The sequence below is a fragment of the Xenopus tropicalis genome, chromosome 4 (genome assembly GCF_000004195.4).
Source record: "Xenopus tropicalis strain Nigerian chromosome 4, UCB_Xtro_10.0, whole genome shotgun sequence".
Taxonomy (NCBI): domain Eukaryota; kingdom Metazoa; phylum Chordata; class Amphibia; order Anura; family Pipidae; genus Xenopus; species Xenopus tropicalis.
Window position 1 is genome coordinate 63,182,259 of NC_030680.2, and position 25,483 is coordinate 63,207,741.

Genomic DNA, 25,483 nt, shown 5'->3' on the forward strand with positions numbered 1-25,483 from the left:
GCCCAGGACCCCCTGTAAAAAGTGTGAAGCTGAATCAGGTAAAGATAAACTAGCTTGAAATCATCCCCCCCTCAGCCTTACAACTTTCATATGCCTGCCTACGGATAACAACTTTCATAACAATTTAAGAACTTTTGCTTACAATTTTGTGAATGTTACAAAATGCATTTTCCTTTCATATTGACTTAATTTTATGGTTAATTGCCCTTTAAAGGGAAATCAAGACAGAAATGTCTTAATAGGTTTTAAGCAGAAATCAGAAATGTATGAAACTTTATAAGGCTGTATCTGAAGAAAAGGTATAATGTAAAAAAACACAAGGCTTTGTGAAAACAATTCATGCTCAGTAACCATGAAAAAAACTGCTATCTCAGCTATTCCAAAACATTAGTTTTCAAATTACAATGGAAGCATTGAGGATACATTAGTCGTATTTCACAGCGGGGACTTTGCATGCCCGCCGAGTAGGTTGTTTTGTTAAGAAAAAAACTCTTTAGCTTTACTCTATCCAAAAACAGAAGAAAATAGAGCCTTTGCTCTTGCTGTTTTTCATCTTAGTTTTTAATAGATTTCCCTTTCTTCAAAGTAGGGTACTTTTTGAGACAACAATTTGAATGCCAATTTGCTGGCTAATGTTCTTCCACTCAGAAATAGCTGCCATTATTTACCGAAAAAAAATCTTGGGATTGATTCTGGTGCAGATGCTTGAATCTTGTCCATACAATGAAGGAGTAAGAAATAATAAACTATCCTTCCTACCCTTATGACTGGGGTTAGGGAATGCATTACATGCTTTCTTGGAACCTGATTTTTGGATAGGTTGGATACATACTGTAAGTGAGAAAATTGTGCATGAATAAACTGAAAAACCAAAGGGATTTCCTAATTTCAAATATGTATATTTAAACTCATGCAGATGTTATTTTGCATTCAACCATGTTGTATGCATTTTACTTTGTATAAAACATTATAGTAATAAAAATATAATTAAATATAGAATATCAATTTCCTCCCTACGGGTCAGTATTTCAGTTAGCTGACCCAGAAGATTTCTCCTGTGGTGCTTAACAGCAATAATTCAATTAGAGCTGCTTCTCTTGTATTTCGCAGCCAAAAATTACAGATAAGCAAGCACTTGTTTTTTAATGCCCCTATGTTAAATTGGTACTGATATGATTCTGTCAAAGCTATTGATCTTGCTGCAGACATCAACATTGGGCTCTGATGTCCAACCCATAAAATCAGTTCAATAACGCTTTTCAAGAACTACAGGTAAAAGCTTATGGCTACTTGCTACAAGCTGCCTTTGGAAAGAAAAAAATCTCATATCTCCGCAAAATGGATCCACATTCCACAAAAAGTGTGCCTCTTAGTGCTCATTCAAAAAGCACATGTCTGGAGTCTGGCTGAGCTCTGCATGTAGTGCCAGATTAGAAATCTGTAAGTAGGAGCAGAGTGCAGAGCAGGTGGGTGTAAGGCAGCCCTGTCCTTACCTTCAGCCTTTTAGCACAGTGTTAAGTTCCAGCCTTCATCTGCCAGAGCTTAAAAACTTGAGTATTTTATTGAAGCACAAATAAGGGGATGAAAGTTGGGGTGACTGTGTTCATTCCCTGCCTCAACCTCATGAATAGCACTGTAATCATTTGGCACATGATGATCTCTGGACTCAAATTCAGAAACAGGGCAGGGAGCAAATATTCAAAAAACATGGTGCACCCTGCCCTGTACTTGTAAATTACCCCTTATGTTACAGGCTAAGCCATATTTCTTCAAAAATCTATATTTAATCTTCTATTTATCATTCATATACACAATTTGATAATACATTTGATAATAAAATTAACCAATGGTCAAATAATAGAGGTGGAGTCCAATCATTCTGGCTCTGAAAAGGACATCTTGGCAAGGCCTCATTAAAAACAAAAGAGGTCAAACTGAGCTGCATAGCTTTTCTTATTTCAGGCTGTCACTAAAAGTAATAGACATTTAACACTATGGACCATTGTCTTCTGACCTCTGGATATTTAACAATATGGGCCAAATTTTAATTCTGACCTCAACACTTAAAAATGGTGCAGGTAATAATTAACATACACAATACTTAATTTAGCTACCCTTGCAGTAGTGGATGTAGAGCTGCTGACCTACAAAAATGGAACTTTTGTGTTGCTGCCTTTAGTATCACAAATTAGTACTTCAGAGCAAATTAAAGCTTACTTTGTAATTCTTTGTAATTCTATTGTACACCAGCTCATTTCATAATTATAAATAATGATTATGACCTGTTAAATACTAATTCTCATTAACAAGGTGACATATCACAGAATATCATGAACTAAGAAAAAGCTTTTTGACAAGCAAATGAGCAGCTTCTGACATTCTCAAAGAGAAGGTTCTTTTACATTATGGATTAAACTGGCCAGGTAAATATTTCTACAATTGTTGATAATAACTATAGATATGATATCACAACAAAAAGGTTGGGTAACATTATAGAGGGCCATTTACAGTATCAACATTCTCATGTTCATGGTTTTAGAGGTTTTTGAAACCACAAACAAGCTCATTTTCACAAAATCTGCTAATTTTTCATACTGACAAACGAAAGCGTAAACCCCCCCCCCCCAAAAAAAACATCTAAAATCATGAAGCAAAAAAACAAAACAAGAGCTGACTTTTACATGACCTCAACAGCTTTTAGATGGTGTATTTTTATATTTTTACTTTCGGATTTGTCATAGTTTTGTCACATAATAAATCAGAAAAAATCATATTTTTTTTGCACTAAAACGTACATTTTATTACAAAAAAAACATGAATTGATAAAAAAAAATAAAAAATACAAATGTTATTAAATGCCCCCTCATAGAGTACTGTAAAGCTCCGTTGCCTTAACCACTCAATTGGAAATTTATTAAGGTGAAAAGGTCTCTGAAATTGTGCAGCATATCTTCTTCTGTTAGAAAACAAGCCACACGGAAATCTGATTTTGCCTGGACGCACAGTAGATAAAAAAATACTGCAACCCCATTTTTGTTACAAAGATTGAAGGAAGATGCTGAGGAAGGGAATGCTGTTCTTAAAAATAATTTACATTTATGTGTTATTCCCTTGGTAAGTTAAGCAATTGCTTCTGGAGATACTGTAGAGAGATACTGATATTGTTATACAGGTATGTGTCATGTTGGATTGTATTTGTGTTTTGCAGTTATATGAAGCATTGAACTCTGTCACCAAAACACAGAGAGGCAGATTTATCATTATTAGAATTTTTGTATTTTTTGAGATTATATTTCAATACAATATATTCTACTATTGGTGCTATGTAAATAAATTATCATACCTTCTCAATTTTTTAATATACTTAACATTTCTAAGTTTACTACAGAGAGTTTGCAAGATCAGCCTTTATAATTTAGGTATGGAATCTATTATCCAGAATGTTCTGGACCTGTGGATTTCTTAAAAAGTAATTATTTGATTAAAATGGACTCTACATGAGTACTTTCCTTAATTCAGAGCTTTCAATACTGCTGATCAATAGTGATGTGCAAAATTTTTCAAATTTTTTTTTTTTTACGAGAAATTGACGTCCAGGTCAAAATAAAATGTCAAAAAATTACAAGTTTTTTTACGGAGGTGGCAATTTTTTTTTTGGACGCGCAATATTTCTGCCGTTTTGTAAATTTTTCACCATTTCGCGAATCTTTAGAAAGATTTGCAAATTTTTAGGCGAATTGGAAAGGGACAGATTCACTCGTCACTAGTGATCAAAAATCAATTAGTATTAAACCTCTTCCAGACAGATTTCCACGTCAATTTATACGCAATATTTCTGCCGTTTTGTAAATTTTTCACCATTTCGCGAATCTTTAGAAAGATTTGCAAATTTTTAGGCGAATTGGAAAGGGACAGATTCACTCGTCACTAGTGATCAAAAATCAATTAGTATTAAACCTCTTCCAGACAGATTTCCACTTCAATTTATACACATTTATTGTATTATTCAGGATTATGCAGAAACGGATTTCTACAATTATTTGTTTGTACAAACATCAATTTAACTGCCTGTTAGACTTATTTTAAACAATGCTTTTACTGTAAATGTATAAGTAGAATATTTAAGCTAAGGGAAGCAATATAGTGACTTACTTAACTCACAATAAGCTGTATCCCTCTTGCTTTACTGTCTACACAGTTACAGTAAAAAAACAAACCTACACACAGACATAAAGTAGAAAATATGTTTTCCTTTAAGTTATTTTTGAGCAAAAATATACATTTGTTTGAAACTGTTCAGTCCTGTAATATTTCCCATAAATACGTATACTAACACCATTCAACTCTGAGTGCTTCCAATAATTAGGTCCCCAGGATCAGAAAGGACATAAGAGAAAGTTAGCTAATGGGACTAAATTGTCCTGTATAATTTGTTGTTTCCCTCAAACACACATATGTCTTGGAGGACAGGATCTATCTCTAAGGCACTAGACAGCAATGTGAAAGAAAAATACGAAACATAGTTACAAAATATTATTTGGATGCTATTGCTCGTTTTTGATGTTTAACATTCTCATTTCCCCAATGAGATTCTATGATTTATTGTCTGTGAGCCCAGATTTGTATCCCCAATATTACAATCCCTAAGTAATAGAGTAACTCTGTACTAAGAGGTCAAGGAATATCTTGATAGCAATCTGAATATATACCTAACCCATTAGAAATGTAAAGGCTGAAATAAATACAGTAGGGCCCAACATGCCAATGCTACTTGGATTTCAGAATATCATTGCATAGCACATACACCAATACATACAGTAAATCCCAGGGGCAAGCTGAATTTGAACATTGCTTGCTCAGTATTCTTGCTGCAGTTCATAAGAATAGAGTGTATTCTATGCTGTATATTGATTTTTTATTGAAAAATATTTTACCCAATCTTTCTATCCAAAACTTTTTTTATGCAAATTTAAAAATAAAATCATTAACTACTTATCACTAGCGATGAGTGAATCTGCCCCATGTTGCTTTGTGAAAATTCTCAAAACTTCGGAAAAATTCACTACATGGCAAAAAATTCACAAAATACCACGCAAATGCTTTGGCGAGCACACCTTTTTTTTATGTTTTTGCAGAAGTTCCACAAAACAATTTGCCAATGGAGAAATGCAGAATTCCAATGCAAATCCATGCCTGGCAAAAAGAAAATGCTCAAATAGCCATTTAACCATTAATCTTAATTGCTGTACTTTGGTTAAGAAAATTATAAGTTTTTAAATTGTTGATACTTCTTGTTTTTGTACTGAATCTTAAAAAACAAAACAAAAAAAAAGAACTTATTGTAAATATTAAGCTGGGGCTGGATTCAGTAAAATCCTAAGAACAAATGTGCAATTGCAAAGCTTTAATGCAATGTTCACTTATACCTGTGCTCTATTTTGCGAGTGCAGTATGTCCAAAATAAATAACATATATTTGTAGTGATGAAAAATGTTTCCCAGGACTATGATTACCAGACATCATAAAAGTTCAAACACTGCTCATAATACCTTTGGTGGACATAAATTTCACTCCTTATATTGTAGGATAGGCATTCAAAATGTTCCTTTTTAATAAATAAAAAAGAATAAAGCTAATAGTAAAAGGAAACTTAAAGTCCATATGTTCCTTCCTTTGTGGAAAGACTACTACCATTATTTGATCTATAATACTGTATATTTTAGGTAACCACATAATTATAGTTTTGCTATAATGAATGGCTCACCAACAGAGTATACAGTTTAAAGGAACAGTAACACCAAAAAATGAAAGTGCAGAAAAGTAACTAAAATATAATGCACTGATAAAACTGGTGTGTTTGCTACAATAACACTACTATAATTTATATAAATAAGCTGCTATGTAGCCATGGAGGCAGCCATTCAAAGGAGAAAAGGCACAGGCACATAACAGATAAAACACTATTGTATTCTACAGAACTTATCTGTTATCTGCTATGTAACCTGTGCCTTTTCTCCTTTTTTCCAGCTTGAATGGCTGCCCCTATTATACTACCTAAAACATTCTAATTGGCAATTATTAACATACAGTAAATGTTTCTGATATCATCATGTCCAAAATTTGACCCAATTTGCTTCGCCGTAAAATTTGCGAAACTACTGAAAAATTTGCAAAACGCAATTCACGGAATGCGGCCACATTCAGCTGCAGCTCTCCAACTTTTCATTTAATGGTTGAAAAATAGACATACGGTGTATGGGTCACTAAATATATATTTTTAGGCTTTTAAAACATTTATAAAATTAGTGCAGAACATTTTGCATATTTTCCCTGATTAGAGTTAAATAGAGCCCAAAATCTTACCCAAAGAAGTTGTTGGGCCATACATGTGAAGGTTATGTTTTTGCACTTTGTACCTTGTCTTCTTGCATAAATAAACTGCTGCAAGGTCTATGCTCCTTTTCAAAGCAGAGAGATATAAGGCTGCCATGCAATTTAGCACTTATTTTAGTAAATATGCCATGCAATCTGCCATATTTTTTTTCTGCAATCCATTGCAGTTTTTCAGAATTCATCATTTCTGGGGTGGCAATGTTTGTAGCACACTTGTTAAAGTCAGACAAGTTGGGACAGAGGTGATAAATAAATATGCTTATTATAAAAGCAAATGTCTCTTCATATGGGACCTTGTGTCAATCAGATCACTCTCATTCATTCCTTAATAAACATTTGATGGCATGGACTCCCATGGGTGAATATGGGAGGTTATTGTCATACAGGAAGCACCATCCTGCGTAATTTTTAATTTCTCTATCAGTCACAGTAGCTGCTCATTGTAATTGCACATAGCATGATTAGTTAGTGCACAAGTCGAGTTATTGGGTCATACAGCAATTGCTCCAGAGACAAGACAGTTTCGGGGATATTGGCTTGGGGCTTAAAAATATTCTGGAATTCAACTAAAAGAAATAATCAACTGTGACAATTAGGGGTTATGCACATGGGGAGATTTGTCGCCCGTGATTAAATCTGTGATACTGCGGGCGACAAATCTCCCTGTGTCTCATTAGCCTAATGGAATACTAAATATAAGCCACAGTGCACACTGCTCCAATTATAGGTCAGGACTATCCTAAACCATATAGTAAAATGCCAGCTACAGCCACCACAAGCCATCTTTCTGACATAATTCATATCTGTTTTCTAAATAGCTAATATATATATAATATAAAAACCATTCTCATTGTTAGTAATTGTTATTAGTAAAACACAAAACGCAAAATGTAACAGGATTTAAACCAGCTAGGTCCATTTAGTTTCTCAATGTAATGCTTAATGAAACTTAGCACAAGCTATGTGTGCTTGAGATTGGTAGGCAATGGCATATAGAAAGTGTTAAACATCATGTGCTAGGCAACTGATTAACACTCCCTAATTTGTGCAATAATTTCAATGAATGCTGCATTTTTAACACGCATAGATGAAGTAGCCAAATAGAAGATGCGGTCATTTCGCTTGGTGCTGGGTCAGTAAAACTGACAAAGTCATCTAAAGATAATTACAAGTAAGGGAAAAACTGTAAGCATGACAATTTTTATTCTGCAAAATAATAATTTTCTACAATCTTTTTCAACCCTACATGAGCCTTAATGTCTTGCATACTCAGCTATGCTATAATGGATACCCATCAAGCTAAGCACATGCCAGGAATCACTGCTCTCTGGAATGCATATTAAAGATTTAAAAAAGCAAATGTTGGATGCGTTGGTGGACTTTCTTTTCAAGAAATGTATTATATATGTATATCATTTCTTTTACGTTTACCTTAATTAATATAAATTGTATCACCGGCATAAAGTATAAGTGTAGCCCTTATTGTGGAATAAGGGTCCAATTGTAAGTGCCCTGAAATCTTGAATATTGCCTTTGCTGATGTAGAATAACAGTAATATAATATTATCTCTGCCCATACCATTTGATCTTACATTACATTGTGTCTTGTGGCCAGATGCACAGATGCCATTAAGCGAGTTGAGATACTCGCCTCAGGCTGCAGACCCCCTAAAGTTAAAAGGTGTGGCCAAACACTGTAACTGGTAACTTAAAGAGCCAGAATTCCCCTAGTGCCCCTGGCACTAGGGGCCAGAAAGCCCCTGCTTTTACTGATGTAGAATAACTGTAATAAAATCAAATGGTGCAGGCAGAAATAAGGTTATAATACCGTGTCTTGTGTCCAGGGGAGCCGCTGCCATAAAGTGAGATGAGATACTCGCCTCAGACTGCAGCAACCCTAAAGTTGCCAGGGGTGGCAAAAATCTGGACCTGGTAACTTAAAGTGCCGCCGGCTTCTGGCATAGATCAAAAGGAAGCCTGGTAATGAACCTGCAAGCACAAGTATATGTTAACGTAAGCAATGTAGACTCTATGTTTTCTGGCACAAGGAAAATTAAGGTTAATACTACAAATAATGTTACTTGGTTTTCGTTTGACACCTGACAAAAAGGCAAGCAAATGTGCTGTTTAGGTCAAGAGTATTAATTTATTAATGACTGAAACCCATCAGGGTTAAGTACAGATATACAACAACCAAGAATTATTTGGAAATGACATTTAATCCCAGGATAAAAACTGGGTTACATCTGAAGTTGCTTGCTATCAAAATGAAGCAAAGGTAAAACATTATACAGATTTAGCTGCACTATTTATTTGATATCTATTCAAAATTGTTAATGAAAATACTTAATGAAATAATGGTCAGTTGTGGTCAGTATACCCTTGAGGTTTTATTACCTGATGAAGTTGTCATCAGAGTGGAATATTTATTATACAGTGGTTTAAAATAATTTATGCTAGTCCTTTGCAGCTAGGAAATTCCAGTGCTAGATGCTATGAAGTGGGCATGGTACATTGTGAATTAAATGAATGTATACCAATCAAAAGATTTGTTTCCATAATGCTCTTAAGTGACATGAGTGCTTTTCCCCAATGGCAAGCTAGAGGTTTAAGGTCATAGTTACAAAACATGTTTTAATTTTAAAATAATTTTATACTAGTCCTCTGCAACTGTGAAATAGACAGTAAGTAGCCGTGCTATGCAAGTTGTTCCTGTTCCCTGTTGAGGTACAATATGTGTTCCAAATGTATCTTGTACCAATATATATTGAAATTATTTGACCTCAGTTCTAAAAGAATAAGTTACAGATACAGATTCCAGTATGAAAGAAATAAAACAAATACAGTATCAAAAGCTGGGGTGCTTGAGGGGACAAAATTGATCCCCTTATAGTGACTTTAAAATATGTGCAACAACTAGTGATGAGCAAATCAGTCCCTTTCCACTTCTCCATAAAATTAGCGAAACTGCTGAAAAATTCACAAAATTGTGAAAAATTTGTGACATGCAGCTACCACACTACTTTTTTTGTCCTGACTACAGCTTCTTTGCCCCGGCACTACTTTTTGCCTCACTCGTGAATTTTTGTTGCAGTGAATTTTTGCTGAAGTTTTGTGAAAATTTTTTGAGATAAGCTTCAGATAATTTTGCTTTACAGGGAATATACAGAAAATCTTGTTAAGTTAGACATTAAGACATTTATCTGCTGAGTTAAATCCTTAGTATGGTCTGGAGAAATATACATCACCTCATAAACTTAACTCTTTTTCAGTTGTTACTATTTTATATAACTGTCTCTTGGGACATATTCTCAAAGGAGATCATGGTATGATCAGTAATCCTCAATTACTCACAGAAATGCATGCTATACTATGGGGCTGATTTACTTACCCACGAACGGGTCGAATGGAGTCCGATTGCGTTTTTTTCGTAATGATCGGTACTTTGCGATTTTTTCGTATGTTTTGCGATTTTTTCGGATTCTTTACGAATTTTTCGGATCCAATACGATTTTTGCGTAAAAACGCGAGTTTTCCTATCCTTTACGAAAGTTGCGTAAAAAGTTGCGCATTTTGCGTAGCGTTAAAACTTACGCGAAAAGTTGCGCATTTTTCGTAGCGTTAAGTTTTAACGCTACGAAAAATGCGCAACTTTTCGCGTAAGTTTTAACGCTACGCAAAATGCGCAACTTTTTACGCAACTTTCGTAATGGATACGAAAAACTCGCGTTTTTACGCAAAAATCGTATTGGTAACGAAAAATTCGTACAGAATCCGAAAAAATCGCAAAACATACGAAAAAGTCGCAAAATGTTCGTTTTCAAGTCGGAACTTTTCCAATTCGGGTCGGATTCGTGGGTTAGTAAATCAGCCCCTATAACTTTTCATTTTTCAAAAAGTTATTCAAGTTCATTCCTGGACTTGGAGAGACCAAAAGTCCCCATTTACCACTAAGTATATAAATGCTGGAGAATGAATCTGATTTTACCATTTTCCCATAACACAGTTTAAGGTAGAAATCTTGAGAGAGGTATAAAGAATTGACTCAGAGTAAGATAGTGATTCAGAGTAGCAAGATAGTAAAGGTTTAAAGTAACAAATGCCAAATGATGAATGTTCATAGATGATCTGGAAAAGTGGTAATGATGCAAGGAATAAAGAAGGCATGCAAGAATCTATGGTGCAGAGATTACAATAATCCACACATTTGTAATAATGTATAGGTTATTCGAGATATCTAAATTCAAAAGAGCACCTTTTCTGCATAGCAGTTTTACATTTTTGAGATCTTAACTGAATATTTAGCTACGTAAAAACATCATAGGGCTGATTCACTAAAGGTCGATAACGCTTATCGCATGTTTTTTTGCATTAAAAAGCATGCAATAATTAAGTCCCGATTCATCAAAGTCATTTCGCATGCGTTAAGATGCATATCGCATGTGCAAAAAAACGCATTATCGCAATGCGTTATTTACCTCGCATTGCGATAATTAGCGAATAGAAATAATACTAAAGCATGATTCACAAACATATATGAAGCGTTAAGCGCGCTAAATATCACATTAGTCTTTGCGATTTAAAGAAAATTGTAGTTCGTGAGCTTTTGGCAACACAACATGGACTTTGCAGTGGGATTTTTTCAAGTATGTGTTGGCCCTAGAGTCATGCATCCTCCAGTTTTCAGGGAAATGATCACTTTCAGAACAGTAGTTTTCCAAAAGTAATGGTTATGTGCGTAAAATCATGCGCTAATAGAGTGCCCAGCAGGAAATAACGCGGCGGAAAATAACGCAAAAAACCCCCCCGCTCATCACGAGTTAAATAACGCAAAGAACATCACTAATTATGATGCGTGTCCTTTTAGTGAATCGAGCGTAAGTCGCAAAAAATAAGAAGTGATAAAATTTTTAATGCATGCTATAAATAGCGCTCGTTTTATCGACCTTTAGTGAATCGGCCCCCATGTTTGATCAAAATTGTGCTACTGTGAATAAAACGTTATTAATTTTCACTTACTTTCCTTTTAATCATTTCATCTTTATTGCAATCCAAATGAATGAATTCTGCCAGACTTATAATGTATTATTTGTTATTAAAGTCTATATGGTAGCCAATTCCTATATGATCATTTTAGTTGGTGATTTAATGCATCTTTAGATTCTTCACTTTTACAAAATAAAATAGAATAGTTTATGTGTGCACTTTATCTGCCCCATTAATTGCTATTTATGCCTAACATTTTTATATTTTTATTCCATTTTTAACATTGACTTTAAAGCACTTTATGGCTTGTATGATTCACTCTTTTTTTTAGACAAATCTAAAAAAAAAATGTATTAAGATATACTTTAGATCTATGCTATAAGTAGACACACTGTATTTTGCTTTAATTTGTGCAGTTTTTATACCCAAGCTATTCCTTCGTATTTCCTTCTTATATTTATAGGCAAATATGTAAATAAAGCTAAAGGAGCAATTTATCTTCTGTCTTAGATTCCCTATAAACTACAGTTGAAAATGCGTGTGTGTGTGTACATGTATATTCAGGGAACATGGGGCTGAAATCATAAGCCTCTATAGTAGGGGGGTTGCTAATGCTAACCTCAAGAGGTTACCTTTTCAAACATAAGGTTATTACAGTCCTATTACCCTTGTCCAGACTAATAAGCCGTAAGAAAGTAGAAGTTGCAACAGAGCTAGTGTGACACCTGTGTGGAACTTTGTGACCTCTCTTAATTTCCCCATAGACTTCAATGGAGTTTTTTCATGATAAAACAGGGGTTTAATAATTTTCTAGAAAAAAATGAATTTGAGCTAAAAGGTAAAATCTTTTGGTTTATACATTGAAAACGCTATTGCTGTCTATGGAAAAACCTGAAATTGAATTAGACAAATGTTTTGCATTAAAATGATTCTGGTCAAAAATGTTAAATAAGGCATAAACATTTCTAATACATAGTGATGAGCAAATTTTTTTTCACCAACCATGGATTCAGCGTGAAAAATTCATGGTTGCGTCAAAAAAAGGCATGGTCGCAGCATAAAAACAATTGTGCAGTAGCTGCATTTTGCATATTTTTAGCCATTTGTGAATTTTTTTAAGCAGTTTTGAAAATGTTTCGGGTAGGCAAACGGGAAAGATTCACTCATCACTACTAATATACTAATAAAGCCACTAAACACAGTGCAAATTCCATCCTGAATAACATAGCTTACTTGTAGATCAGGCCACAAACAGAGAAACATAAGAATCCCACTGGGATCTTAGTCCTTGCGGGGGATTAGGAAATGATCCTGGGGACTGAAAGAACAAGCTCTTTCGAGAGTTGATTTGATTTTTTCATATAGAACACAAAAACAAAATTATATATCATTGTAGCCACGTAGGGTACATTGCATTTCATTTTCATATTTACAACTTAGTTTAAGGGGCACATTTACTTACTCACGAACGGGCCAAATGCGTCCGATTGCGGTTTTTTCGTAATGATCGGTATTTAGCGATTTTTCGGAAAATTGTTGCGACTTTTTCGTTGCCATTCCGAATGTTGCGCAAAATCTGGCGATTTTTATGTAGCGTTACTACTTGCGCGAAAAGTCGCGACTTTTTCGTAGCCTTCGCGCCGAGTACGAAAGATTCGGATTCATTCAAGCTTCAGTATGGTGACTTTTCTTGGGCCAGGTTGGAGCTGCAGGGTGCCATTGAGTCCTATGGGAGGCTTCCAAAATCATGCCAAGTCTGAAAGTTTCGCCCGCCGCTTACGAGCACTCAATACGAAAAAGTCACGACAAGATACGAGCGCATCGTAATGGCTACAAAAAACTTGCGTTTTTTCGCGCAAATCGTATTGGTAAAGAAAAAGACGCGACAATTTCCGAAAAGTCGTAAAGGCGCAGAAAAAATCGCAAAAAATACGGAAAAGTCGCAAAATGTTGGTTTTACAATCGGAATTTTTCCAATTCGGATTCGGATTCGTGGGTTAGTAAATGTGCCCCTTAGTGTTGGACTGCACCGCTGGGACACCTGGATTTTTTTCCAGTGGGCCCTGACCTAAGTGGGCCCTGTGCTAACTCTTTTAATCTTTTTCTGCTTATGTTTTCATTTATCTCCAGCAGTGGAAGAGATATAAAACAATTTGTTAGGAGTCTGTAATGGGGTCATAAATGGGGGGAAAAAGACAGGAGCCACATTTATTTCCACAGATAATCAGGAAAATCCAGGGAGACTGTTAATTATTTAGAACTGGGAGAGTAGGGAGTTTCTAAGGAAGAATTTGCATGGTAGAAATGGGAGAGCAAGAGCTAACAGGTTGCCATAAGCAGCCATATAACTGGATATAGATGCTCAGCCTGCACACTGTCTGGCCTTATGTAAGTGCTAAAGATGACATTTTTTTCTTCTTATAAAAGCCTTCACAGCAGATAAATTGAAACCAGGGCCTTTGAGCCTCTGGCAAGCTCCTTAACCGTTAAACTGCAGAGAGGTCTTGTGTACACAACCTTTTAATAAAGCTCCAAGTTGATATATCATTTTTTTTCCAATTTTTTTTTTTTTTTTAGTAACAGGTAGTCATTTACAAAACCATTTGAAAAGCCAGAAGCAAATGTAATGGCAGATGGACCTTCATCAAGAACCAAGACCATTTTAACCATACCATGCAAAAAGTCAGATGGAGGAATGAAATTCTCAACATTCTTCATAATAATAAGCTCCCCTAGCCACTACATCAATAAAGCTACCCACTTTGAGACAAATCTAATCGTGTATTCTTTTTTACAAAACACTAAGGTCAGTGTAATCAAACTATTCCAAAAAGATAGATGCAGAATGCAAACTCTCAACCTTTGCCTTATAAAGAAAAAAAAACAGATTTAGTTGTAGGCATTCCTACAGAAAGCACAAAATCCATTTACTCTTTGGGATGGTTTAATTATACTGGCCTTGGTACTTAATGAAGGACACTTCCACCAAATTTGCCTAGCCAAGTGTGGAGGTTTGACAGTGTAGAGGTTAGGGGTAGTAATGAGCAAATTTTTTTGCCAGGCATGGATTCGCAGCGAATTTTCACATTTCGGCATTAGTGAATTGTTTCTCAAAACTTCCGTGAAAATTTGCTGCAGGATTTTTTTTTTGTTGCGTGTCAAAATTGGGCGTGGGCGCATCAAAAAGAGCACGGGCGACAAAAAAAAACACGGGTGACAAAAATATAGATGTGGGCAACAAAAAATAGACATGGGCGACAAAAAAATAGACACGGGCAACAAAAAAGATGTGGGCGACAAAAGAAAAATCACGTGACAACGGGACAGATTCGCTCATCACTAGTTAGGGGAGCTGCCTTATAAGAAGTAGGTTGAGGGTTTCATTCCAGCATCTGGCTTTTTGGTTAGGTTATTCATGAATGACCATCTAGATTTCCCAACCAAAGTATAGAGCCTCAATGCTGTTGTGGTTAGGGGAGATGGCATATAAGTGGAAGGTTTCATGTTAAATTCTAATAGGAGTTTTAGGATGGCTTATAGTGGCCATGGATATGCATGAAGGACCATCTGCCACTACATTTGTCTATCAAAGCAGCCAGTGCTGCGTCAAGCCGGCCCGGCGCCCTACGCAACGTGGTTGGCTTGGCCTGCCCCCCCCGTGAGTGTACGATGCATGCACACAGAGCGGCAGGGGATACTGCAGTGAGGGGAAAGGGCCAGGAACTAGTAGTAGGTGAAAGAAAAGGTACCTGACTGTCATCCCCACCCCAACATTGCACCCTAGGCAGGTGCCTCAATAGTGGGAGTGCAGAAAGTTATACATTTGGGCACAACTTGGGTGCAAACTAAAAAATGCAAAAATGCATTGTCCCTGGTTTGTGCCATTTTGCTAATATGGATTCTCCCATATTGAAATGCTACTATTTTAAGTATTAAAGTCTGTCTCTTTTACCCCCACACTTCCAGCTACAATTAGAACCTGCTTCTTTTACACAAACTGTTGGCTCGAGTTAAAAGATTTCAAAAGTAAATACACTATAAAATTGCTGACATGCATGCTAATATGAAAACAGAAAAGTCCACTCAACATTCCTGCCAGATCTAGGCCTGCATGACCACCTCAGAGAAGATCAATGCCGTTGCTGGCAAAATCTGAAAATATTCAACTTTCTTCAGACAGATCTATTTAAGATTTAGCAGGCAAAACCCATAACGAGCAACTTAAGTTTAATTACACAGTCACTGTAATCTTGAATGTTTAGGTGGTAGTGCTGAGTGCTGATGCAGAAGAGCAGGAGGCCACTAATACTCATAGGAAATGAATGTGCAAAGTAATCAAACACATTCATTTTCATTTTGATCATAAAACTTGTCCTTTAAAAATAAAAAACAAGTCATAATGCCTGATGCTTTTGAATACATACAGCTGCCTGACTTGTTTCATTTTAATAGCGTGTGCTTGCTAAAGCTCACTTTAAGCCCTTCTGCACTCAGAAGTAAATGAGACTATACAGTTACAAATAATTAATTTCTTATGTTACTTTTAAATATCTTATACTGACAACCATTTGAATTACATTGCAAGCATTTGTGACAGTGAAGAGGTTAATGTGGCACCATACAATATTTATGGATGTCCATGGAGCAGATATCAAATTCCTTTGAATTAGTGGTAGAAATGTATTATACATCAGGAGAGAAGTTATTACAGGGAAAAGCATACTCTGACACAGCAGAATTTGATTTCATAAATCACTCTTGCATGTTTTAAAGTCCCAACGAGAGAACTTTGGTAGTTATTTGCATTATTTTTCTTTCATCCTTCATAGAGAAAGTTTTTTCAGCTAGTTAATAGCCTATACAGTTGTCACTTTAGTAGCCTATATATCCATTCCACATTAAACAAATAATAGATTAAAGACTATGGGGGTTATGTAATAAAAGACAGTAAGTTTGCTCAGGTGCAGTAACTCATAGCAACCAATCAGCAGGCCTAATTTACTGGTCATCTGTTTCAAAGCAAACATCCTATTGGTTGCTGTAGGTTACTGCTACAGGGCAAAATTAGGGGTATATTTATCGTGCTGTGTAAAAAGTGGAGTGAAGCATTACTGGTGATGTTGCCCAGGGAAACCAATCAGCAATTAGATATTAGTTAGTAGAGATGTAGCGAACTGTTCGCCGGTGAACTAATTCGCGCGAACATCGGGTGTTCGCAAGTCCGCAAATTTGCGAACTTTTGGCGATGTTCGCCATTTTGGGTTCGCCGCGTTTTTTTTTTGCGCCGCGTTTTTTCGCCTCGGTTTTTTCCGCCGCGTTTTTTCGCTTCGGTTTTCGCCTTTGCGTATACATAGGAATAGCTTGTGGTTTTTTTTGGCGTTATTTTTTGGCTTTTTTTTTTGCGCGTTTTTTTTACAAAGTATTTTTCAGATAAATTTCTGCCCTTGATCCCCCTCCTGCATGCCCCTGTCCAGGTCGTGGCACCCTTTAAACAACTTTAAAATCAGTTTTCTGGCCAGAAATGGCTTTTCTAGGTTTTAAAGTTCGCCTTCCCATTGAAGTCTATGGGGTTCGCAAAGTTCGCGAATATTCGCGAGTTTTGGCGAAAGTCCGCGAATGGGTTCGCGAACATTTTTGGCGATGTTCGCTACTTCCCTATTAGTTAGAAAACCAAAGCAAAGCATTTGATTGGCTGCTATGAGCAACTTCCCCGGTAATGTTTTACTCCACTTTTTACACAACATGGTAAATATACCCCTTAGGGGCTGATTTACTAATCCACGAACGGATCGAAAGCGTCCGAATGCGTTTTTTTCGTAATAATCGGTATTTTGCAATTTTTTACGTCGCCGTCGCAACTTTTTCGTAGCCGTTGCGAAAAAATCAGAAAAGTTTGCCCGCCGTTTACTAGCGCTCAATACGAAAAAGTCGCGACAATTCGCGCAAGTCGTAACGGCTACGAAAAAGTCGCGACAATTCGCGCAAGTCGTAACGGCTACGAAGAAGTCGCAACAATTCACAAAAAAAATCGCAAAAAATATGAAATAGTCGCAAAATGTTCGTTTCCAATCCGATTTTTTCCCATTCGGGATTCGGATTCATGGATTAGTAAATCAGCCCCTTAGTGTCTTTTATTTCATATGGGGGCAAGTCTCTACACATGACCATAGGGGAATGTATGTGTATGTATGTGTGTGGGGGGGGGGGGTTAGTAGTTCAACAGCTGAAAGTCCTAAGGTTGAACAATAATATAATGCATTACTTTCACCATCTTGCCATGATACGTCTTCTACCCTTCTCACATCTTGTCTACAATTGCTACCCTGCAGATCTGTTCTGTGCTGGGCCCAGCATGTGACCATATTTGGTGCCTCTACAGATAGGTCTGCAATTTGATATAGTTTTAGAACAAACATATATAAGAAACCCAGGCACAGCAAATGAAGATTATATAGTCTTGAATACTGTACAATGCTGACTATTGATGAACCAATGTATTTGTGTGTTTACCATTAGTCCATAGCAGTTCCATTATGTAGTGCTGGCTCCTTCTGAAAGCTCAGACTGATGGCTGCCTACACACCAATATTACAACTAAAAAAAAAATACATTTTGTAGGTTTAAGAAAAAAACTTTAAATGACAGAGTGGATTATTTGCAATGTAAACAGTGTAATTTAGTACACCATAAAAAAGTCATAACAGAATCCCTATTTTTTTGTAAACTGTACGTCCATGCATTATATAGCACTATGGCATATGGTGGCACTTTATAAATAAATATTATTTCTTTATATCACTGTGCTCCTCTCATTTCCCCCCACCTTACAGTCTATAATTGTGTATCCTGGGCATGGGCATGTGCATCAGGGCCCCCATTCTGGTGCTTATGCAAAGCTTGTTTTAATGACAATGTCCACAAAATGGTGCCTGCCTGTCAGCCTGCTATGATTGTGAATTTCAAGATTTATATAATTTATATTGTGTAAAGTAATGTTTATTTTGCCTGACTCGCACAATAGACAAGAATTTGGAACTATTTCATATGGTGATATGCCTCCTTTAAACCAAGAAAATTAATTAATTAAGAAAATCCAGTTTTTTCCACGCTCCTAAAATTTATAGATAAACTGACTTCTGAAGTAATGGTCCCTAGTGAGTATGGGGAGGTGTTAATAAAATAAGACTGATTCCCATTAAGCCTAATGTGGTAGATATATTCTCTGCAAACTATTAATTAATATGTTTGTGCTAGAAAATTAAAGAATAATATTAGGATTACCAATAATTAATTTTACCATGCCGTGTGCTTTAATGAAAGAAGACTTGTACTTCCAAGCTGCCTTTCTTGTTTACAGTTTGTGCTGTGCAGTGTTAGGGTCCCTGGATAATAAGATTACACTGTAGTACTAGTAAAAGTGCCATAAACTCTTTCATGAAAAGGACCTCAGGCTGTTTAAAGGAGAGGTTTGTTATTCCTAGGAGGTGTTTTATTCAAACGTTATTGCAGGAGAGTCAGTGTGGGCTGAATGTATTGCTCCTTTGTGGGAACATTTGTATGCAACTCTGATAATGGGGTAGCAGAAAAGGGTTAATGGGGGTGGGAACGTAAAATCCCATAGGTTAGTATAGATAATATAGAAGCAAGATGCAGTGCATTGCTTTCCTTTTCTCCCATACAAATGTCCACAATGGCTCTATAAAAGGTTTCCTCTTTACAGTACATAAATCAGCCAAAAATAATGGAGCTAGAACAAAAGGCTAATAACTGGCACTATTGTTCCTCCTAACCACAACCTATTCCCCTTCCTGATCACTTACTAAGATGTGGCATAACATGGTAATGGCATTGCTGGAAGGGTCATTTGATATTAGATTGAGTGCCAGAATAATGATGAAATGATATAAATAGCACCCATCACCCTATAACAATAAGGAAAACCCCACTCCTCTTTAAAATAGTTTTTCATCACAAATATGTAATAATAATAATGTAATATTTGGAAACATGCCAACTTGTTTTGCATATTTTTCTTTCTAATGTTTATTTGAATGTTTTTGATTTAAAGAAAAAAAAGTGGTTCTGTGGGTTGCAAATAAATGTGATGTGAGATTTCAAGAGTTGGAATGGGTTTGAAGTAAACGTCTATAGGAAGACAGAAATAAAATATTTCCTACATAACTTTCAGTCGCATTTATGTTGCAATCAAAGGCAATAAACAGGATGTTTTTACGTTTGTGAGTCTAAATTATGTACCAACCTACAGAGCCCTTTATAGCTTGCTTGTAAGCAGCCTTCTCTGGACATAACTAACCATGAAATTTATAAGCAAAATGTTTCTCAATTATATTCTTTTCATGCACTTGGTTGCTCCTGTCTTTTATCAATAAGAAATTCCTACTGCAGACAAGTAATTTTAAAATGGTGCCGTGGGTCAAATGTTCACTGAATGTGCTTTAGTCAGTAGAAATGACAAATAAGGACACTGAAAATATAATGTACTTAAACGTGGTCGGTACATCTATTGACTGGCTCATTAATAACCTAAGCATAACACACTAAACATTTGTAATGTGTAGCAGCAGGCTGTGGTGGCAAGATGCCTGTTTGAGTTTAAAGACAACTGAGCAAAATATTTTAGGTGCATATTCTCGAAAAAATGTTCATTTGTAGCAATATTCAGTATCAGATACAAAAAAGTGGTGTGAAAAGTTTTTTTTAATATTATCATACACTTTCCAATACATTTCTGATGTGCAGACTTGAAGACAGAGGGATATTTAAGACAGGATAACTTAACTTTATATAGTGCATTTCATTTTATCATCTATAGCACACAAATAGTCACAAAATAGATGGAAAAAGAACACTTCTGTGTGAAACATTACTTCTTTATAGGTTTCCCTGTAGCCCTGAAGCTTTAAACGTAGGGGCTGCATGACAAGGGATCCGAATGACCAGCAGCCAGATTACACTGGTTAATGTTAAAGATTGGAAAAATCAGATGCAGCTGTGATTGGGTGAAAAGCAATAAGTGAAGGAGGGGGAAAGCTGGGCTGGGGGGTGGAGAAGGATAGGGATGTGATGTCACAAGAGAAGGAGTTCACTTCCTATCTTCTGAACAGGTAAAACATCCCACCCTCCCCTCTTTTTTGCATATTTTGTAAAATGCCAGGATATTCTCTTCTTTATGCTCTCATATTACCTATTAATAACAGAATGGGAATGTTTTCCCATATGCACTGTTATATTGTGGTTTCGGTAACACTATACAGTATGAATGTGAGAGTCTGCATGGTATTATTTATGTTAAATGAAAGTCAAATCCTTGATCCAGGGAATTTTCCGATCGCCAGGCGGGGTCAGGAAGGAATTTTTTCCCTCTTGAGGCATAATTGGCACTAGCTTCAGTTTGGGTTTTTTGCCTTCCTCTGGATCAAAACAGTGTATATTTGTTAATGTATTTTAAGTTGTATCTGTCACAGCAGTGGTAGGACCATGCCAGAGTACTGCACAGGAAATTTTAGAAGAGGGAGAAAGGAGCTTCTCTCCTTTGACTGCACGGTGGGTTGATTGATACAGACGCTAATACTGCTTGTGCTAGGTGACAGCCTGCTTGGATTTCCTATCATCGAGACACTGCAGATTCAGGACTGGCAGCAGGGCTGGTTGGTAATGCAGCTCCTGCTGGTAGCAGAGCTTGGGGCCATCCTCTCTGTAGGTAGAGACAGCCTAATACTCAGTGGTGGATATAATGACATAGTGCTGATCTCAAGTTTTCAATAAGGAACAGCAGAGCATAGTAGTGATCTCTTATGGAATTCTGGCTTTGAATATTGCCTTGGGGTGAGGCTGGCAAGGTCCTATTTATTTGATAAAATGTAAATAAATTCTGTGGCCTCTTTTTACCCATTTCTGGCTCCTGGTGTTTTATTAAGGTATGTCACAATGGGGTTCAGATGGATGGCTGAAAGCGAAGGGCAATTGAGGAGTCCCCTTGTCATGTATAAAGGTGTTGTTCACCTAGGGGCAGATTTATAAAAATTCAAACAGTTGAATTTTAGCAGTTGGAATTTAAATACAATACTTTGTGAGGATAATCTTTATTCTTTGCCAAAATGTCAATCCTTCAAGTTCTAGGTAGTCAAATTAAATTCTTTCCTGTAGTTCAAAAACAGGACTGAATTATAACACCCTAGAACAGGGCTGTTTAAAAATTTAATCCACTGTGTTGTTCACACCTTTTAATCCCTGCATTATTCACTCCCTGCAGTGTTCACACCTCAGGCAAAGGCTGTAATCACCCACATTGTTCATCTGTTCACACCTCAGACTATAGGAGCAGTAGAAACCCACAAATAAACCTTGCACACTATAAAAGAACATATACTGTGGTGGTACTGCACAGGCAGGGTATGGCACACACAGGCAGGGTATGGCAGGCAGAGTATGGCACACACAGGCAGGGTAGGGAAGGCAGAGTATGGCACACACAGGCAGGGTAGGGAAGGCAGAGTATGGCAGGTTTTTGCTGTACTACCACCATTAATATGGCTATGGTCATGCGATAATAGGTGTGGTTTCAAGTGGTTTCAAAAATTCTGGCCCTCGGTACCACAGAAGTTGGACAACACTGCCCTAGAAAATCAAAAGCTCCCTGAAAAATGATGAACTTTGCATTTATTTTAATGCAGCGCAAGTTTTTAGATAATTTTATAATAATTTAATTCAATTTGGGAAACTTCTTTTCTAACCACTTCTGTTCAAAGTAGTATGTAGAGTTTGCTGCACTACTATTTTTGTGAGGTATGTTCCCAGACACAAGACATGCTCACTTTTGCAAATGTTGAATATTGTTTTGTGGTATGTTGTATTACTTCTTGCTCCTTAACTACAGTTCATATGCGGTTGCAGAACATCAACACCACTCCTTCAAAACTGGACTACCCACTATGCTGCACCTAGTTACAAACTGACCCTTCTGATTACCCAGTGATCACCTTTCATACTGAAAGAAAGATTGTGCATTGTGATGGAAAAAGATGAAAATCCACCTTGTATAGGTAATTTTCCTTAGTATGTTAATTTTCCATAGCCAATCAAAATTAGTATTCCTATCCACAGTCTAGGCAATTCAGCAGTTTTCGTGCTATGACTTAAATCTTTAGCCCTGACAGTCTTTAGGTGACGAGGGGCAGACAGAAATGTATTTTGCTAGAGGAGGCAGAATTTTAAGGTATTCCTTTGCCTGTACTTTCTCTTGAAATAAAATACATTACGGACAAAAATGGTCCATATTAAAGGAGTATCCTTCCCCTTCGTTGATAGATTACGAAAAGGAGAAACTGGATTAGAATTTCTACTGTTACTGCCAAAGTGCTAGATTTAAGAGATTTTATACCAGAAGCTTTAAAATAAAAATCAAAAATGGATGTGTATAATGTGCCAAGAAAAAGAACTTAACCACCTGTCAGAGTTTTCAGTATCCAGCAAAATGTACAATTATTTCAGCTTGTTAAACTGAAATAATAAAAAAAGAGCTACAAAATGTAACAATGGTTTGCCTTTAACCTCTTTCTTTACAGAGAATGCACCAGCGCTTCATGAATCATTCAGGCCTTACTGGCCTTAATATAGCAATTTATTACAGTATTATCTAGGTTTCTCTTTTTTTTATAAGTGGCCCTACATCTCGTATACTAACCTAGCTAACCTACTTTTTTAAAACACTAAAATGGAATTAAATCCCAAAGCAATATATGTTTTTTTTTTCTTTTTAGCTATTTTAGAAGATGATTGTTTTATTTGCCTTATTTTAGCACACACCTAATTCTCTTTACAATTCACAATATAATAGTGGCAAATGATACCCTTAAAACATTCAGAGCAGAGATCAGCATGCCATTAGAACCAGTTTCTATAAAATGATGAAGCCAGAAATGTATTCTATCATTTCAGCCGCAAATTGGCACCTTTACTCAACAAATGTATAACCTACAGAAATGGAATAACAGGTGGGTTTGATTCCGTAGAAAGAAAGTGAATTGAGAAAATGCTCCTGACATTTTTAAGAAACAGTTACAGAAACAGACAAAGCTGTTAGTGCTGCTGAGATCCAGACTATTCCTTAGGAACTCATAGGCATAGAGGTTATACGAAGACATTTGTTTATCAAGCCAACCTTTCCAAAACACTGTTGTGGTTTGTAAACTATGAGCTTAGCTTCCCTGGTGTGTTTAAATGCTATTGATAAAGGGCCTGTTAAAAACAATTTAGTGAAGTTTGGAGCAACTGCTTATTTTCCTGGTCTGGATACTCCAAGACCTATTTAGGATGGTGGGTGTTATTTATAGATAGGAAGCCGTTATTTATAGAACAGTAAGTTTATTTTTTTACCCATTTGTCACTTTATTGTACACTAAGTAGGTCTGCCTATTCAATGGACTGCAACGAGAACAGAACCAAATCAGTGGAAAAAAGCCAAGTCAGCATCTTACAAAGGCAAGATCCTTTCACAACCCAAATACTTATTTAAATTTCATGACTTAGCTTCTGCCAATTGCTTGTTTCCTTCTAGAAGGGCATCCAAACCATTGAAACCAAGTTATTATTTATTATACCTTGTAGAGAAGGCCAAAACTATCAAACATTTCAAATTGGGTATGAATTGTGTGGGAAAAAAATTCAGGCCATGTGTTGCCAACATTATAGATATTGGTATCCAACTAGGAATATTTATTTTTATCATTTATTATTACGTGTTATTTAGTATAACAGATGCAATTACTAATATATATTCTGTTGGGTACAAAATTGTGTTTACATGCTGTATTTCAAAGCGTGCCAAAACTTTGTGATTCTGGTAAAAAGAGCGCATTGTGAAAAAAGCATGGTAAAACATGGCACCTGTTTATCCACATTAAATCTGGGTCACTGTCTGGGGGCACAAGACCAACTAGTCTGACACTATCTAATGTATCTGTCTCTGTTGCAGAAGGGAAACTGACTACACTAATAAGAATCATTATGCAGTCAGACACTTTAGTGTTTAGTGTCCAGCCTACACAGCCCACAATTAGTGAGGAGCGAAATTTCTCAGCAGACATGGAAATGTGCCCTTTTTTTTTTTTTTTGCGAAACCACAGCAAATTTTTTCCACCATGCAAGAAATATGCACCTACTACCTTTAAAGCATTTTGTGTTAAAAAGAACTCTGCAAAACCTCGATTGATGTTAGTGTATTTTGTGCAGACAAAAACACCCCATGCCATAAAAATCAACCACAAACATGCTAAAGCTGTTTCACAATTTTTTTTCAGCAAATTGGGGCACATTTGCTCATCACTACCCACAATGAACAACAACAAACTATGCACAATAAAGAACTTGGACTTGGTAACTAAAAGGTGTGTAAGGTATATTATTCATTCCAACTGGAAAAGAAAACCTATTTCCTTAAATAAATAATGCATTAACACATTAGATGATTTGTAAAAAATGTTTCATTTCACAAAAGACACACATGCACAAAAAAATAAATAAAAAAAAAACCCCTACAATATTGATTTCAACTTCCCATTCATGATAGCTGGTTAAAGAAGATTCATTTATGTTAATTAACAACAAGAAATGCAGACCAATCATGACAGTCTATTTTGTCTAAATGTCTTTGACAGCTGTTGCTACAGGGACTATTTTAAATGTAAAACAGCTTTCCTGATTTGCTTGTTAAACAACTGTCTTAAATTAGATTAAAACACTTGGATGTAAAATCTCTAGAGAAGCCTTCATCTTTTGGACTGACAGAAGAACAGAGTAGATCTGAAGACTATACAAAAATTTTGCTTGAATTGATGTACTATTTTATGCTAGATTTTACTGCAGTAAAAAACCCCAGTGTTCACTGCTCAAAAAAGGGAATCTTTCACATTGTTCAGTTTTACAGCTGGGTTGCATACAGATATTTATAACCAGGGGCAAACTGCTTTATGGGTCACCTCATGGGATATAAATGAGAAGGCTGCAATCTTTTCAACAAAATGTACTGAATACACATAACTGTATGTCTAATAAGTGCCTGCATGCTGCACTGTTGTTTTTCTTC

General features: G+C 36.2%; 1 protein-coding gene across 1 annotated transcript in view; it reads right to left on the reverse strand.

Annotated features, from left to right (window-relative positions):
* cdh13 (cadherin 13) overlaps positions 1-25,483 on the reverse strand; it is a 512,601-nt gene that overhangs the window by 107,237 nt on the left and 379,881 nt on the right.